We start from the raw sequence: 17,383 nt of genomic DNA on the forward strand, positions 1-17,383 counted from the left end.
GCGATTTAACATTCCGACGAGTCGGGGATGCAGAGAATCGGCACGGTCGAGGATCCTCTCGGGTCGGTGCAAGGCCTTCATGCAGTCATGATGTACTCGGTGCAGTACGCATGTGCATCCACGGGTCATTGGACATCAAACGTTCTTCGGTTCTTTAAAGTCGCCTCGCTGGAGCGATTGAAACAAATGACATTCCCGTCATTTCGACGAGCGCTGTTCGAAAGTATCGCGGAAATCGAACGGAGCAATTACCACTCGATTGCACGGCCAATAATCACGTTTCAATTAGATCGATACGGGATCGGATTACAATTGCCGGGTATCCGCGGATGTTGCAACGGAGAATGACGTTTCACGGACGAGTGACACTTCTCTGGCGGAGGAACGAGTGAACGGATTTTTTAATATCGTGAACAATGCGAACTGGGGGGACGAAGGTAAATGTTACGCGGGGTTAGATGTACAAAAATTTATAATTACATGTACAAATACCCTGACTGCCCTGAGAAGATAATTTCATCGAATGGTACTACTCGAAGAAGTATTCCTTTGGTTCAATGACGTTTCTTTCTCCTCAGCGTAGGAACGTTTAAAAATTGCCGGTATTGGGGAAAGTCGTCGAGCTGTTATTATTTAAACGAACTGGAAATCGGAACTTTTTTTTTTATACCTCGGCTCGTTCCAATAAACGAAGTTCCGCCACACTGTAATCTCCATTTCATATACCGTCGGGCGTAGAGTGTTTGCGATGGGTGTTTGCATTCTCTCCCGATAACTGAAAAAATCCGAATAGTTAATTGACCCAATTGTACTATTTGCCAACACGGCAACGTTTCCATATATTTAAACAGCCCCTCACTTTATACGATTTTATTGGAGAGCCGGCCCGCCCCAGTATTCTACACAGACAATGGAAGGTGCTCTCTTTGTAGGCACAATGGCATTCTGTCACAATGGGTCTCTCTGTGAGCCTTAGAGTCAAAGAAGTAACTCACCCGACCAATTGTAAGTACACTTCCTTCGCAAAATCAGTACAATCGTGAACCGTTTCTCCGAGCACAGATGGGACCCAATTGTTGGGTCACTCCGGGGGAAATTGCACGAACGGAGTTTCCCGAAGTAATGACGCGTGTACCATTAATAAGATGACATAAAGCCTGAGGGGTCGCCTATCCGACCAAGGGCCCTGAAGGAAACCCGGAAATCCAGGAATCTGAAACGAGAGCGTAAAAGTCAACAATCCCGATTAACAGCAACCAAGTCCTACCAATAAAAAGATATAATTCTGCATCTCGGAAAGGATGGGAATCAACAATCTACGATGTAGACATACGGTCAGAATTTCCGCCGAATTCTGTGCAATGTAGAATATGCAAATTATTCTTGAATTCGGGTCGAGCAAATCATAGGAATTAATGTCACCTCGAAAATAATGCCACAGTCGTCGGAGAGTATTTGTTTTTTAAAGGCGAGCTCTCATGTTTGGACGTTCATTCTGCCCGTGATATGAGTCGCTCAGTGCATACATCGACTGACTCCACTTTTTGAAAAATCTTAAATTTAGATGTCAAAGCACTTGGTATAGTCATAACTTTTTATATTTATAATATCTTTCCTGATTAATAGAGATTAACACCATTAAAAGGCAAAATTTTTTTCGGCTTTGAATAATATGTAATTTATTTCAGAAGCCATTTTGATTAACTCCATACTCTAATGTAAATCGTAGACGAATACCTGGCAGTATAGTATTATTGGATTATCTGTTGCGGCCGTACATCGACGCTTTTTTTTTTAAACAACCGAAGATGCTTTCCCCCTTTCAACAATATGAGTAATAAATTCGCATCAGCAAACAGATAGAAAAAAGCGCAATGCAGACGGTAGTTAGTATAACAGTGATCTCTCGCGCTGAATGTTACCGTATACTTCACCAATATTACACGGACTACATATTTTTTGGTCTTTTCAACATTACTCCCTGATTGTTTTTAAAGAACTAAATATTATACCGTTATAATCAAGACGAGTGAAACTAATAACAATGTGGATGTGGAAAGCAGTGATGATTCTTCACTACGATTTATCAGCAAAAAGTCTGGTGCAAGAAGACGTTTATCGTGTTTCTCGGATTCATCCGATTGCAACGGTACAAATTCCCCAACAAACACATCGATTGGGAGGAAAAGAAGTCCTAATCCTGATAAATGGGCACGAAATTTACAAATGCATAACGGAACAAAAGGTTTGGCATACAGGAACAGAGGAGGAAATTTAATACCTGCAAAAACATTTGTCGATATAAAATGCAGACGATTATTTTGTTGGCTATTCTTCCTTATTAATTTTATATACCGTTAGATGAAAACTATAACTGTATTTATGTATTCTACATTATACATTTGAAGTTAAATTATAATAGGAATTTTAAAAAAGAATCTACATTACTTCATCGCATTTCTCAATTTTTTGTTTTATGGAGTTAATCAATGTGTGCACTGAGCGGCTCATATGGAAATGCCAAGAACGGTCAAATTAAACGGAACGCAGCGTATAATCGGATTCACTTAGTGCGTACATCAGCCGACTAATGGAGTCGCATCCGGTCTGAAATCAGCCCGAGTTCCGAGCGTATCATCTCGGTATCATCTCAGACGAGAAACGATACCCGTGCCGGGTTTCGCATCAAACGTCAAGGAGTCTGGTCTTCTCGGGGCAGCTCCCTCTCCGGGTTCCCCTCCTTGGTAGGTTCCCTCAGGAACCCTCGATGTCACGTCGAGCACCTCGCTCGAGGGTACGTCATTAAAGGCGGTGCGCGTAATGCACGCGCACGTGGAGGCGCCGGCCTCCGCGGGAGTGACAGTCGACGATGACAGTCGAGGGTGGATGTGTTTCCGGCAATTTTTTACCTGGCCGGATCGCACCGACACTCTTTCCGGGCCTTTAATTACTCGCCGGTGAGACTTCCTCGATAGGCGCCTCGCGGAACTCAATTAAAATCTCGCGTGCGCGCCTCCCCGTTGTTCGAGGAGGACATCCTCGCGTCGGCGTAATTGAGGGTCTCTCGGCGGCTGATTTATATTCATGACTTTTCTGGTAGGCCGACCTTTTGAGTCCCGAGGACGGCCGACGACGCCGACGCCGGGAGTCGTTCCGATAACGAGACGAAAGCGGCCCTTCGAGACTCGAATCGCGGATCGAATCGAAGGCACTCGTCCCGAGAACCTCGAGAGTGACGACTAACGAATGAAATTCAGAAACGGGGAATAATTCCTCCATGACTTTCCTAATTCCTCCGATTTTTATCCCATTTTTTACGATATCCCGGGTTAAGGTGAAGTGAAACCCCCTTCAAATCAGTCGATTCGAATGCAACACTTTTTTTTAAGGGTATTAGGCCAAACTGTCCAAAACTTTGACACATCACTCCTGATCAGCTAAGAATTGTCCTGACACATTAAAAATTTGGATCTTTCAACAAAATTTTTTAACTCAGTCCAGATCAGAACCAAAATGCCGTCGAGCTCTCATATTTTGATCAATATACAATTATCGAAGGCTCTGATATGAGAATCGAAAGGGTCGGGACAATTTTACGACAATTTAGAACACTCTGGTAATCGATAAACTCGCATTAGAACGGGATAAAGGCAAAAAAAGTGTTGTATGCGCTTCTTTGCTAAAACGATGGTAATACGAGGTCTCGGAGTGAAAATTTAATTGACCTGGAAATCACAGATGGCGCAGGGGGTCCCTCCGCAGTCAATTAGGGCCCAGAAGACATGAATCCAGAGGATTTCTGGAGTTTTACTTCGATTTCTTCATAATTATTGTACGAAAACGACAGGTGGAATATGCCATTTGGTACAATACACAATATAATTCGACACAGCTGTCAATATAAAAACCAACGTCGGTAACGTAGGCATTTAGAAAAATCGTCTTTATCGACGTTGATCAAGTTCCTCGACGTGTTTCACTTCACCTTAACGTCGCGCTTTCGTTATCGGGGAGACTTTCCGACTCGTTATCACGGATTCAATGGAGGACCTCAAGGTTCGATGGCGACGTTTACTCGCCACCGATGTCTTCGGCACTAGCCGGAACGGGGATGCAAGTTGCGCGTAATGGGAATTTAATTTATGCTCGCGGTCTTCCCAGTAAACCAATTTAAACTTCCCCCGCTATCGTCGCAACGAGGACCAATTTCGACCGGCTACGACTGTAGATAATATTTCGAAGGGTGCCTCGTAAAACGGTCTCTCCCGAGATTTCACGCTGCAATTCGGGAATCTGGATGTCGGCTACGTTAATGCAGGGGAAGTTCGCCCCACCCGTGCTAATTTATGCTCGTAACTTTGCCGCTGCGCCGTCTCCGTGATTTCCCTCCACCGTGATAGGGACGGCGACCGATGACGACCTGCTATCGCAGTTAACGCCCACGATGATAAGTATAATACACGATGATAAGTATATGTTACGGTGAAACACCGAAATCTGGAGAATGTCGACTTTCACCGGTGAATGTCAACATTCGCATAGTCGCTTCGTGTATGTCCTAAATATTTTCTAAATACCCTTATTTCTGACTTACACCGGTAAATGTTGACATTCACCGGTGTGTGATTGCCGACACACACTGGAGAGGGTCCGAATGTACGACAATGTAATGAAATATTCGATCTTTCACCGACGTATTTGGTGTCTGTTGACATTCACCGGTGAAAGTCGACATTCTCCAATTTCGGTGTTTCACCGTAACATATATATAACGACAATAAAAGATAGTAAACTTATCTGTCGGAGTTATCCGTCCAGTCCTTGTACACGTAGGTGGAGAGAGAGCATATTGGTAGCGATATCGGTTCGCGGCCGCGTGTCGTAAAATTCATGGATACGTAAGAACGGACTGATTTACATTTATGACTTCCATGGACCAGCCTCTTGAATTTCATTGACCAGTGTCGACACGACCATGGATGATACCCATGGAGGTATCCATCCAGCCTCGCGAACACCCGCTGACCTCTTGGCACCTCGATGTTTGTTCCAGCTGTTACATCAAGATATAGGGTCACGTAACAACCGGATGATTCATATTTATGACTTTTTTGGTAATCCGACCTCTTGAACCCCGTCGTCATGGCGACTAGACCGTACCGGCGTCTTTCGTCGTCGACTTTAGACGTCCACGGTCATAAGTATCATAAAGTAGCTACTTGAACGGTCAGATTATTGTTCCGGGTAGTTCTGCGATCAAACTCGACCAGTCAAAACTGACTCCGATATCCAGAAAACATTTCTGTACTCATTCGTATGCTATAACAATTTCTCGGCGCAAAAGAATTCTCGATCTTGACCCGCGGCCATCTTTGTAACGCTTCGGAATTCCTACGATACATTCGTAGTAGTTGCTCTTATTAATTGTTTGAACAGCGTTCAAACGTGCTAGGATCTTTCAACATGAAATCTAAACAGCTTGGGACTCAAACGATTAAGGTGAAGTGAAACCCCTTTCAAATCAGTCGATTTGAATACAACACTTTCTTTTTAAGGGTATTAGACCAAATTGTCCGAAACTTTGTCACATCACTCCTGATCATCTAAGAATTGTCCTGACACATTAAAAATTTGGATTTATGGAAAAAATTTCTTAAGTCAGCCCAGACCAGAACCAAAATGGCGTCGAACTCTGATATTTCGATCAATATACAATTATCGAAGGCCCCGATATGAGAAACGAAACGGTCAGGACAATTTGACAAGAATTTAAAACCCTCTGGTAATCGATAAACTCGCATTTGAACGGGATAAAGGCAAAAAAAGTGTTGTATGCGGTTCTATGCCAAAACGATGGGAATACGAGGTCTCGGAGTAAAAATTTAATTAACCTGGAAATCACAGATGGCGCAGGGGGTCCCTCTGCAGTCAATTAGGGCCTCAGAAAGCATGAATTCAGAGAATTTCTCGAGTTTTACTTTGATTTCTTGATATTTACTGTACGAAAACGACAGGTGGAGTATGCCATTTGATACAATATCCAATATAATTCGATACAGCTGTCAATATAAAAACGAACGTCGGCAACGTAAGCATTTAGAAAAATCTTCTTTATCGACGTCGATCAAGTTCCTCGACGTGTTTCACTTCACCTTAACGTACCCTCAAGAAATCGTCTTGGCGAAGCTTCATTCCTCCATTTCTTTGGTTGATCCCCGACCTCCGGTCGCCGAGGTCGACGACCTAGTTCGAAACTCCCTGGAAGACAACGTTCGCCATTAACAGCCTACCGGGATGAATTTCCGCTCGGCCCGTCGAGGGATCGCGGTTTCTCGCGTCCCCTGGGCACGGCTTCGCCGCGGCTGGGAAAAATACATCTAATAATCGGTTTGCGCGTTTCATTTTAATCAATTCAATTTCCCCCGCCTGTGTAAACGACGCGGTCCGGTCGGAGAGGGATGCGGGGATGCGCGCGCAGCGCCGCCATGTGCAGACGCGCCGTGCGCAGCCGCGAAGACGCGCAACCCGCGCGCAACGCAATTAGGGACGAGGGGCCAAACGGAACGGGGACCGGGGCCCCTCGATAAAAGCCAGAGACCCCCGTCGCGTTTTTCCCCGAGGGAATTGTTTCGCCACCGGCTTGGGGCGGGGGGGAAATTTCGTGCGGACGTGCGGAATCGCGGTAACGATTTTCGCAGAGTCCTCGCCACCCCCGCCCGCCGCCCACGTTCCGGTCCGTTCCCGTTCCCGTTCCCTGGCCCACCCTGTTTATCCTTGTCTCCGTCCCTTCGGGTGTCTATTTATCCGTCCGTCCCTGTCCAGGCGTCGGGACGAGCCGCGTTTACTCGCGCTTGTAGGGGGGACGCTACACGATTCGCCGCTTCGCCGTGTACACTGGTAGACATGAATGCCTTCCCATCACGCATAGGGGATGCCAAATCTGCAGGGAATGCATTCATGTCCGCCACTGTACCTCGGGCCTTGTCGAGACGCATCGATGGCCGATCGACCACCTGCGGATGAGCCCAAACTTCCGGCCGGATATCTCGCGCCCACTGAGGATCCCGGGTGGCGCAACGCGGATCGCCGTCAATGATTCCAGATAGATGTGCACAGCCGTGGATGCGAGCAGATCGTGATTCCCGATGGACATGGACACGTGGGGGTAAAGACCGCGGTGACGGATGATCGCAGATGATCGCAGATGATCTCGGATGATCATGGATGGTCTCTAATGACGGCGGCGAATCGCGAAGATGATCGCGGATGGTCTCCAATGACGGCAACGAATCGCGGGGATGATCGCGGATGGTCTCTAATGACGGCAACGAATCGCGGGGATGATCGCGGATGGTCTCTAATGACGGCGGCGAATCGTGAGGATGATCGCAGATGATCTCGGATGATCGCGAATGGTCTCTAATGACGGCAGCGAATCGCGGGGATGATCGCGGATGGTTTCTAATGACGGCGGCGAATCGCGGGGATGATCGCAGATGATCTCGGATGATCGCGAATGGTTTCTAATGACGGCGGCGAATCGCGGGGATGATCGCAGATGATCTCGGATGATCGTGGATGGTCTCTAATGACGGCGGCGAATCGCGGGATCACTGAAAAGTGAGCCGTAAAAAACGAAAAATTGGCTTATTCGACTGAGAATTAACGAATCGACACCGAAACTCGAACGCCTGCCCACATTTTTGCTCGTTACGAATAATGAGAAATTTTCGCAAATACGTATATGACACTCGTTAATACGCGATATTCTCCCAGTACCCTCCTCCTGCGCGATTTTTGACCAACCAGATGGATCCAGTCGGGGCCGTGATTTTCCGTCACAAAGACGAGTAGTCGTCAAAGGAGAGAAATCATGGAGGCGCAACCCTTTCGTCCCACCGGTTCTCAACGCACCAGAACAAACTCGATGTCCAATCCAAGTCCGATTTCGCGCCCATCACCTCCATTCGAGTTCCCGCCTTCCCCTAGTTGTCCATTGATCTCGCTGCCCGCCTATTCTCCTCTCTATTCACCCTTCCGTCCCTCTACTTGTCCATCTTCGCAGCTAACTTCGGCTCCCCGACGCGCATGGACGCCCGGCTGCATCGGAAGTGCAGCGCGGATCCTCCGATGTGCATTTCCGTCCGATGCGAACGCTCGGGTATACTCGCAATTCCAGTAAATACCCGCGAATGGCTTCGTATACTTTTCTCGCCCCGCGTTTCTAACCCCTTCTGCCCGCGCCGCCACGTTTCGTCAGAAGAAATGGTCTCGGCTCTGGGGAACGAGCTCACTGAAAAACGAAACACCAGAGGAACCGAGACCCCGATCGGCGAGAAAGTGCCGAACGAGGTTTGGCGTTCTTGTCGAAGCCCGATGCCGACAATCGTTGCCTATCTCCTTTTCTTATCAGACCCCATCCACGATCTTGGTCCTCCGCGGGAATAAAAGCATGGTGTTAGCAATCGACACGATTGCGATTTATTCTAATCGCGAAAGGTTCCCTAAAATGTGGAACGGTTCCTGTTCTGACGAGATTTATATTACAAGAAGCACTGATAGCGATACCGAGGTAAGGTCATGATTTAATGATTTAACGTCAGCTTTTAAAGTGTTTCACTTATCTCAGCCAATTTACCTTGTAGGTCGAGGAGTGGAAGCGTACCTTGAGAGGTATCCAAATAAATGGGTAAATAAAATATCAACGAAAAGTAGAACCGTCAATTAAGGTGAAGTGAAACACGTCGAGGAACTTGATCAACGTCGATAAAGACGATTTTTCTAAATGCCTACGTTGCCGACGTTCGTTTTTATATTGACAGCTGGGTCGAATTATATTGTGTATTGTACCAAATGGCATATTCCACCTGTCGTTTTCGTACAATAATTATGAAGAAATCGAAGTAAAACTCCAGAAATCCTCTGGATTCATGCCTTCTGGGCCCTAATTGACTGCGGAGGGACCCCTGCGCCATCTGTGATTTCCAGGTCAATTAAATTTTCACTCCGAGACCTCGTATTACCATCGTTTTAGCAAAGAAGCGCATACAACACTTTTTTGCCTTTATCCCGTTCAAATGCGAGTTTATCGATTACCAGAGTGTTCCAAATTGTTGTAAAATTGTCCTGACCCTTTCGATTCTCATATCAGAGCCTTCGATAATTGTATATTGATCAAAATATGAGAGCTCAACGCCATTTTGGTTCTGGTCTGGACCGAGTTAAAAAATTTTTTTGAAAGATCCAAATTTTTAATGTGTCAGGACAATTCTTAGCTGATCAGGAGTGACGTGTCAAAGTTTTGGACAGTTTGGCCTAATACCCTTAAAAGAAAGTGTTGTATTCGAATCGACTGATTTGAAGGATGTTTCACTTCACCTTAAGTGTTAAACTGCTTCTCTGGAAAGTCATATCGGAGAGACGAGAACTTCGAGGCTCTCCTCGAAATTCTCGTAAATAATGGAACGTGGTTTAATTTTGCTTTCGCGGGTCTTCGAGCGTCACGCGCACGTGGTGAAACGTCAGGAGTACAGGTGTACAGGCAATGTACAGATTGGCAGCGTATTTCCCGACATTGCTACGATAATTACGGTCGCGACGTCCTGACCGCGGACGTCCGGCTCGGTACTTTATATTTTAATCCCACTCTGTACACCCCAGGATGCCGAACGAGTAACCATAATTCCTGCAGAACCGCTGTCCCTATATATCCATGCGATCGGTGTTACCGCAATTGTCCTGCCGGTAACGCATTTCATTTCTCTCCGTCTCTGGGAGAGAGTACATCGCCCTCGTCGCGGAGGACCTCGACGTTCGACCCAGAAATTCCTGTCGATTCTTCCCGGACTTAGAAAATGCCGGCGAGGCTGTCCAACCCCGGAAACATTGTTTGTTTATTTATACACCGGTCTCTGATGCAAACTTTCGGCCCAGCGATGTGCATCGACACCCGACCGCTGCAAGCGCTTCCGTCTGCGCCAGAAGCGTAGCACGAACTCTCTATGGATTTCCGCCCACTGCGAATGGTCGCAAATACTCGCGAGTACTCGGGGGTATTCCCGAGAATACACTAAAGGGGGTTGGCATTCGCGAACGACCCTCTGCACTATTTGCGCCCATCTAGGATGCCGAACCTTTCTCGGCCTGGTCGCCGCGGATGGTCCTGGCTTCGGAGAGGAGAAGAACCGATAAGAAAAGGAGGTCGATCCGTCAAGATTGCGGTTTTTTATTAACATTTCTTAACGATTGATCAAGTCATCCGAAGTAAATGCGTATTTCCACCTGGATTATTAATCAAGTCAAGAAATAACTACCGAAGCTCCAAGACTCATTCAAAGATTCGTTAAGGTGGCAGGTATTCCCGAACAACCCTTTGCACTATTTCCACCCATCTCATATGCCGAACCTTTCTTGTCGCCATCCGCCAAAGAGGATGGATTTGGCTTCAGAAAGAGAAGGAACCGATAAAGAAAGGAGATCTATCCGTCAAGATATCGATTACGTATTGACAGATCTCTTAACTATTGACCAAGACGCTCGAAGTAGATACGTGCTTCCGCCTGAATTATTTCATTCCCAGACTTCTCATATTTTTCATCTCGTTGGCCGGAAATAAGTTTCGACGTCTCGCTGTCAATGTTCTGATAAAAAAGAAATAGGCTAGCTTAAATTCTGTATGGATCGCCGCCCGCTGAAAATGGCTGCAAATACTCGCGGATACTCCGGGGTATTCCCGAACGAGGTTTTGCACTCTTTGCGCCCATGTCGGATACCGAATCTTTCTCGGCCAAGTTGCCATGTTCCACCAAAGGGATGGTTTTGGCTTCGGAAAGAAAAAGAAAAAGCCGATCCGCCAGGATAACCATTTTCCTATTGACGGATCTCTTGACGATTGACCAAGTCTCTTGAAGTGCGTAATCCCGGCCGGATTGTTCCATCACCACCGTCTTCATCGTCTTGTCCAGAAAGAGGTATCCACTTCTCCATGGTGCCGAGATGTTCTAATCCGCGAGAAAAGGGTAGCATAAATTCTCTATGGGTTTTCGCCTGGGGCAAATGCTTGCAAATACTGACGGGCTTTCGCGGGTATTCCCGAACGACTCCGTACACTATTTGCGCCCACCTCGGGCGGTGAACCTTTCTGAACCAGGCCGTCACGTTCTAGGAGAAATGGTCTTGGCTAAAGAAAGAGGCCGAACCGATAGAGAAAGGAGTCCAATCCGTCATGATACTTGTCTCCTATTGATAACCTATCGGTCGCCCAAGCCGACGAACATGGGTGCGTATTTCCGCCCGGATTATTTCCGTCCCGTCGCAACCTTACGACCCCGAGATAGGCATCGACAAGCTCTAACTATTCCACTCGTGTCGATCCACATAAAAACCATCGAATAATTCCCGCCCATCGTAATTAACACTAGGTTTACGGGCGTTTTTTATATACCTGTTTCTACGAGCATCCGTCAAATTGTCGGGTAAACGAAAACACGGATTTTCTTTAAAAAATCGATTTATTCAAATTAAGTCTGTATTAAACAACACTAGGCTTTACGTTTAAATAAATGATTTATAAGTAAAAAGTCCTTTTTTAAAAATTATCACGGAAATGATTGGAATGCTCGTCCTCTCATCCTCGGAGTCGGAACTAGAAAGAATGCGCATCCTTTCCTTGCTACGACACGCTTTCAAGAAGTTTTCCTCTTCACTATCCGAAGATCCTTCTATTTCTCCACTTTCAATGCAAACCTTCACTCTCATCTTCGTCTTACACTCCCTGCAACGAAGCAAATATATATGGATTGTTTATGAAATTAGCTAGTCCGTCAATTTGACGGGTTTCGTAGAGATAGGTATACTACATACAGATTTTAATATTTAGAAGGCTCAGGAAAAAATAATCGTGTGCACAAATTCTTTGGATGAAATGTTTAATTTACGACACAAAAATGGTTAAAATTGATGCTATGGTTTTTTCGGTATTTCTTTTTGAAGTTTGAATTCCGTCAAATTGACGGGTTCCGTAATCCTAGTGTTAACCGAAAAGATTCGCTTACATAAGTACGATTCTTCGATGACTTACAACTTCCCTCAAATCGAAGTATAAATTCCCAGGAATTTTTTTTTCTTCAAATAATAAAATAAAAACGCACATACTTGTGCCTCGATCTACATCACAACCCGGCTTGCATGCACACGGATGGTCAGACTTTCGACCAGAGATGCGCATCGACACCCAATCGTTGGAAATGCTTCCGTCTGCGGCAAAAGCGCAACGTAAACCCTCTACGGATTTCCGGCCACTGGTGAATGGTCGGAAATACAGGCGAATACTCCCGAATGCCCAGGAACACCCGGAGTGGGGCTCGTATTCCGACCGACCCCGTACACTTTTCACGCCCACCTTGGCCGCCACACCTTTCCCTGTCCACCCGTCATATCCCGACAGCAGATATGGTTTGGCTTCAGAAAGCAAACGAGCCGGCGTAGAGAGAATACCAACGCGTCGCGACGCTCGTCGCCCGTCCATCGGGCGACCGCGTCGCCCGCCATGGGCGCGTATTTCCGCTCGACATCGGTGCGCATTTCCGCCCGACAGGCGCCGGAATCCTCGAGCAACGCCGAGCATTTCGTTTCGGAATTGTTACCGCCTGACACGGAAAGTGGTCGCCGTCCTGGATCCTCCAAATCGAGAATTACTGCGGGTGAAAACAGTCATTAAATCCCGCACCTCGTTAAGGTGAAGTGAAACGTCCTTCAAATCAGTCGATTCGAATACAACACTTTTTTTTAAGGGTATTAGGCCAAACTGTCCAAAACTTTGACACATCGCTCCTGATCAGCTAAGAATTGTCCTGACACATTAAAAATTTGGATCTTTCAAAGAAATTTTTTAACTCGGTCCAGACCAGAACCAAAATGGCGTCGAGCTCTCATATTTCGATCAATATACAATTATCAAAGGCTCTGATATGAGAATCGAAAGGGTCAGGACAATTTTACGACCATTTAGAACACTCTGGTAATCGATAAACTCGCATTTGAACGGGATAAAGGCAAAAAAGTGTTGTATGCGCTTCTTTGCTAAAACGATGGTAATACGAGGTCTCGGAGTGAAAATTTAATTGACCTGGAAATCACAGATGGCGCAGGGGGTCCCTCCGCAGTCAATTAGGGCCCAGAAGGCATGAATCCAGAGGATTTCTGGAGTTTTACTTCGATTTCTTCATAATTATTGTAGGAAAACGACAGGTGGAATATGCCATTTGGTACAATATCCAATATAATTCGACACAGCTGTCAATATAAAAACGAACGTCGGCAACGTAGGCATTTAGAAAAATCATCTTTATCGACGTTGATCAAGTTCCTCGACGTGTTTCACTTCACCTTAATAGGAACGCTAAGTCTCGAATTTGCGACGCCAACGACGATATTTAACCATCATCGAACGCGATCCCTTCGTATATTTTTCCTTTCCACATGCTATATTTTTCCTTCAATTACCGTTAAAAACACGAAGCACCTTCCTCTCTTAATTAACGTGGTGGGTTTCGAATTTGTGACCCCATCCCCGATGTCGGTCACTCCATCGAGAGCTCGCCTTTGACTCCAACCGCGACGTCGCGGTATTTGCCGCCCTCTCTTCGGTGGCCGCGCAATTTCATGTTATCTTGTACAGCTTTGTGCAACCGTGCGTAATCTCGCGTCTTATCCTCGCAGCAACTGGCTCGGAAACATTCGATTCCAATAACGAAAGGAGAGGTCGCTTTCGAGACACAATTCCATCCGAGAGCGATTCCACCACAAGTCTACATCTTGCATCTGCATTTTTCTTTTTTACCCAGCGTAATACTTCAATCCCTCCGAAATCCTACCTAAAAGTCTCGTAAATCGCCGGCAAATATTAAATCCACGACCACTTTGGACCATCATTTCATATGGAACGAACAAGAGGAAGCTAAATATATTCCCAAAATTATTAAGGTGAAGTGAAACACGTCGAGGAACTTGATCGACGTCGATAAAGATTTTTTTAAATGCCAACGTTGCCAACGTTCGTTTTTATATTGACAACTGGGTCGAATTATATTGGGTATTGTACAAAATGGCATATTTCACCTGTCGTTTACGTACAATAATTATAAAGAAATCGAAGTATAACTCCAAAAATCCTCTGGATTCATGCTTTCTGGGGCCCTATTTGACTGCGGAGGGACCCCCTGCGCCATCTGTGATTTCCAGGTCAATTAAATTTTCACTCCGAGACCTCGTATTACCATCGTTTTAGCAAAGAAGCGCATACAATACTTTTTTTGCCTTTATCCCGTTCAAATGCGAGTTTATCGACTACCAGAGTGTTCTAAATTGTCGTAAAATTGTCCTGACCCTTTCGATTCTCATATCAGAGCCTTCGATAATTGTATATTGATCGAAATATCAGAGCTCGACGCCATTTTGGTTCTGGTCTGGACTGAGTTAAAAAATGTTTTTGAAAAATCCAAATTTTTAATGTGTCAGTACAATTCTTAGATGATCAAGAGTAACGTGTCAAAGTTTTGGACAGTGGTCTAATACCCTTAAAAAAAAGTGTTGTATTCGAATCGACTGATTTGAAGGGGGTTTCACTTCACCTTAATCGGATCGACTTCGACCCCGGGAATTGAAGCCGTTCGATTAAATAACCCGATCGGTCCTTGGCCCCGACATATCGCGATAGCACCCTTCCTTTTTCGTTTCCAAGTCCCTTATTACCCCTCGCGCATTCGCGCCACCCTCGCAATCTGCCAACCCTCGTGGCAACCGACCCGGGAATATTCGATTCTAATAACGAAAGGGGTTGATCCGTTGCGAGGTGAGGTCCGCGGCGTACGAACCCTTCTGGAAGCGATAATGACTGCAATAATTATTCCCGCAGGTTCTAATTAGTCCCGGGACTTTCCGGTGGCGCCTAACGTCATCCACGCGGTGACACCCGCTTCCGACAGCACTGGCGGTGGTCCCGGTAATTGCCCCCGACTATGTAACAGGTTGTTCATTTTCCCCGCACTTGGTCAACCCTGAGGAGTATTCGTTCATCGACCACTTGCCAAATGAACTGGTACCCCCGGCTACAAAAATCCCGCCATGACGGGATTTCATGTACCCTAGTGATGTGATGTACCCTAGTCGAAACGATCGATTTAGATCAAGCCTCGAACTCCTTTTTTAATATCATAATTTGCCTTGCTAATCGAAATTTCACTCGTTTACTTCATTGGAACATAAAGTTCCGTTCAAAAGTAAAAAATTCTCAGAGGATGGAATTCGTAAATCGAACACTTTTTAAACAATCTGGGTCCCTTTGCAAATGCAATTGCAAAAATCTCGTTGAGTATATTGTAAAATATTGGAAATGTTATCTAATCAATAATACGTGTACAGAGATTGCAAGGGCCATTTGCAGCGATTGCCGTAAGCTTCATATAACAAGTTGTTCATTTGGCAGCATCTGATCGCCCTGAAAAGCAATTAATTAAAGGATCAATTTCCAGCCGAAGCAATTAATTTAGTTAACGCAAAAACGATGCCGCGGCGAGGTCGGAATTTCGGTTTCAGTAGCTAGATGGATTGGCTAATAATAAAGTTCAATAAAATAAGTTAGATCAATATATCCTCTCTGGAGCAGCGGAATTATCGTTTAACTTCCACCAGGAAGTGTTGTTAACAAATCGGAGCGCGACTTTACTTTCGCGACACGATGCTAAAAGATGATTATCAGCTGATCTAATTAAAAATAGGCATTAACGTAACGTAATTCTCGAGGCGATATTCCCACCCAACAGGAATGAAACGGCGGCAATTACCGCCAGCTATGTAACAGGTTGTTCATTTTATTTGCACTCGATCATCCAGAAAGGGAAGGAGGGGGATTAATTAATGGATTATTTTTCATCTCGCCCAAGTTAATTGATAAATTCCAAAGCCGCATTTAGTTGGGATCTCAATATTGGTTTCGACCATGTCATAATGTTTAATAACCATCCCCGAGGGACTTATCCGATTTTCCACCGTATCTCTATATAGTCCTCTGCAATTGTTGTTGCATTATCAAATGATAGAAGGGTCAACCCCTTATCGATTACGGCTCGGCTTTGCAAGCGATCGCGAAGGAGCGATGCGACATTAAAATTGATTACCGAGGTTGGTAATTAAAGCGCGTCTTGAAAAGGAAAAATGTCAAGTCAAGAACCGAAGCAAAAACGACACGTCGCTTTTGTCATCTGAAAAAGGAAAGGAAAGCGGCCTGTCATTTCCGCGACGTCATCCGTGAAATTGACACACGTAGCTTACAAAGGGACCTCGCAATTTCAATCGGCTCCATTTTGATGAAAATCCGTAGGTGTAGGTACCGGAGTTTGACAGGTAGAGGGGGGAGGGGGCACTTCCTTTATTGGCGGAAAAACGTTTCGAAAGGACGGAGTCATCTCTCAAAGGGATGTCGATCCTCTCATATTTTGCCCACATAAATCTCCAAGTTCGAGAGGTAACGTCAATTTTCTGAATAAAAGTCGGCCGGCTCTTGATCCGTCGCCAAAAGGCACGGGGAAACGTCAAAGTACTTTGCCAGTTACCTTTTTGCATTTTTGATATAGCATTTTTCTATCCAGTGGAATTGTTTAACCTAACCAGTTAAGCTGAAGTGAAACATCCTTCAAATCAGTCGATTCGAATACAATTTTTTTGAAGGGTATTAGGCCAAACTGTCCAAAACTTTGACACATCACTCCTGATCAGCTAAGAATTGTCCTGATACATGAAAAATTTGGATCTTTCAAAGAAATTTTTTAACTCAGTCCAGACCAGAACCAAAATGGCGTCGAGCTCTCATATTTTGATCAATATACAATTATCGAAGGCTCTGATATGAGAATCGAAAGGGTCAGGACAATTTTACGAGAATTTAGAACACTCTGGTAATCGATAAACTCGCATTTGAACGGGATAAAGGCAAAAAAAGTGTTGTATGCGCTTCTTTGCTAAAACGATGGTAATACGAGGTCTCGGAGTGAAAATTTAATTGACCTGGAAATCACAGATGGCGCAGGGGGTCCCTCCGCAGTCAATTAGGGCCCAGAAGGCACGAATCCAGAGGATTTCTGGAGTTTCACTTCGATTTCTTCATAATTATTGTACGAAAACGACAGGTGGAATATGCCATTTGGTACAATACACAATATAATTCGACACAGCTGTCAATATAAAAACGAACGTCGGCAACGTAGGCATTTAGAAAAATCTTCTTTATCGACGTCGATCAAGTTCCTCGACGTGTTTCACTTCACCTTAAATCGGGTACGTAGCACGGTATTTCATCGAAATCGTGGCAATCACGGTAAACCTGATT

The sequence above is a fragment of the Orussus abietinus genome, unplaced genomic scaffold (genome assembly GCF_000612105.2).
Source record: "Orussus abietinus isolate OABI.00-Male unplaced genomic scaffold, Oabi_2.0 scaffold81, whole genome shotgun sequence".
NCBI classification, from domain to species: domain Eukaryota; kingdom Metazoa; phylum Arthropoda; class Insecta; order Hymenoptera; family Orussidae; genus Orussus; species Orussus abietinus.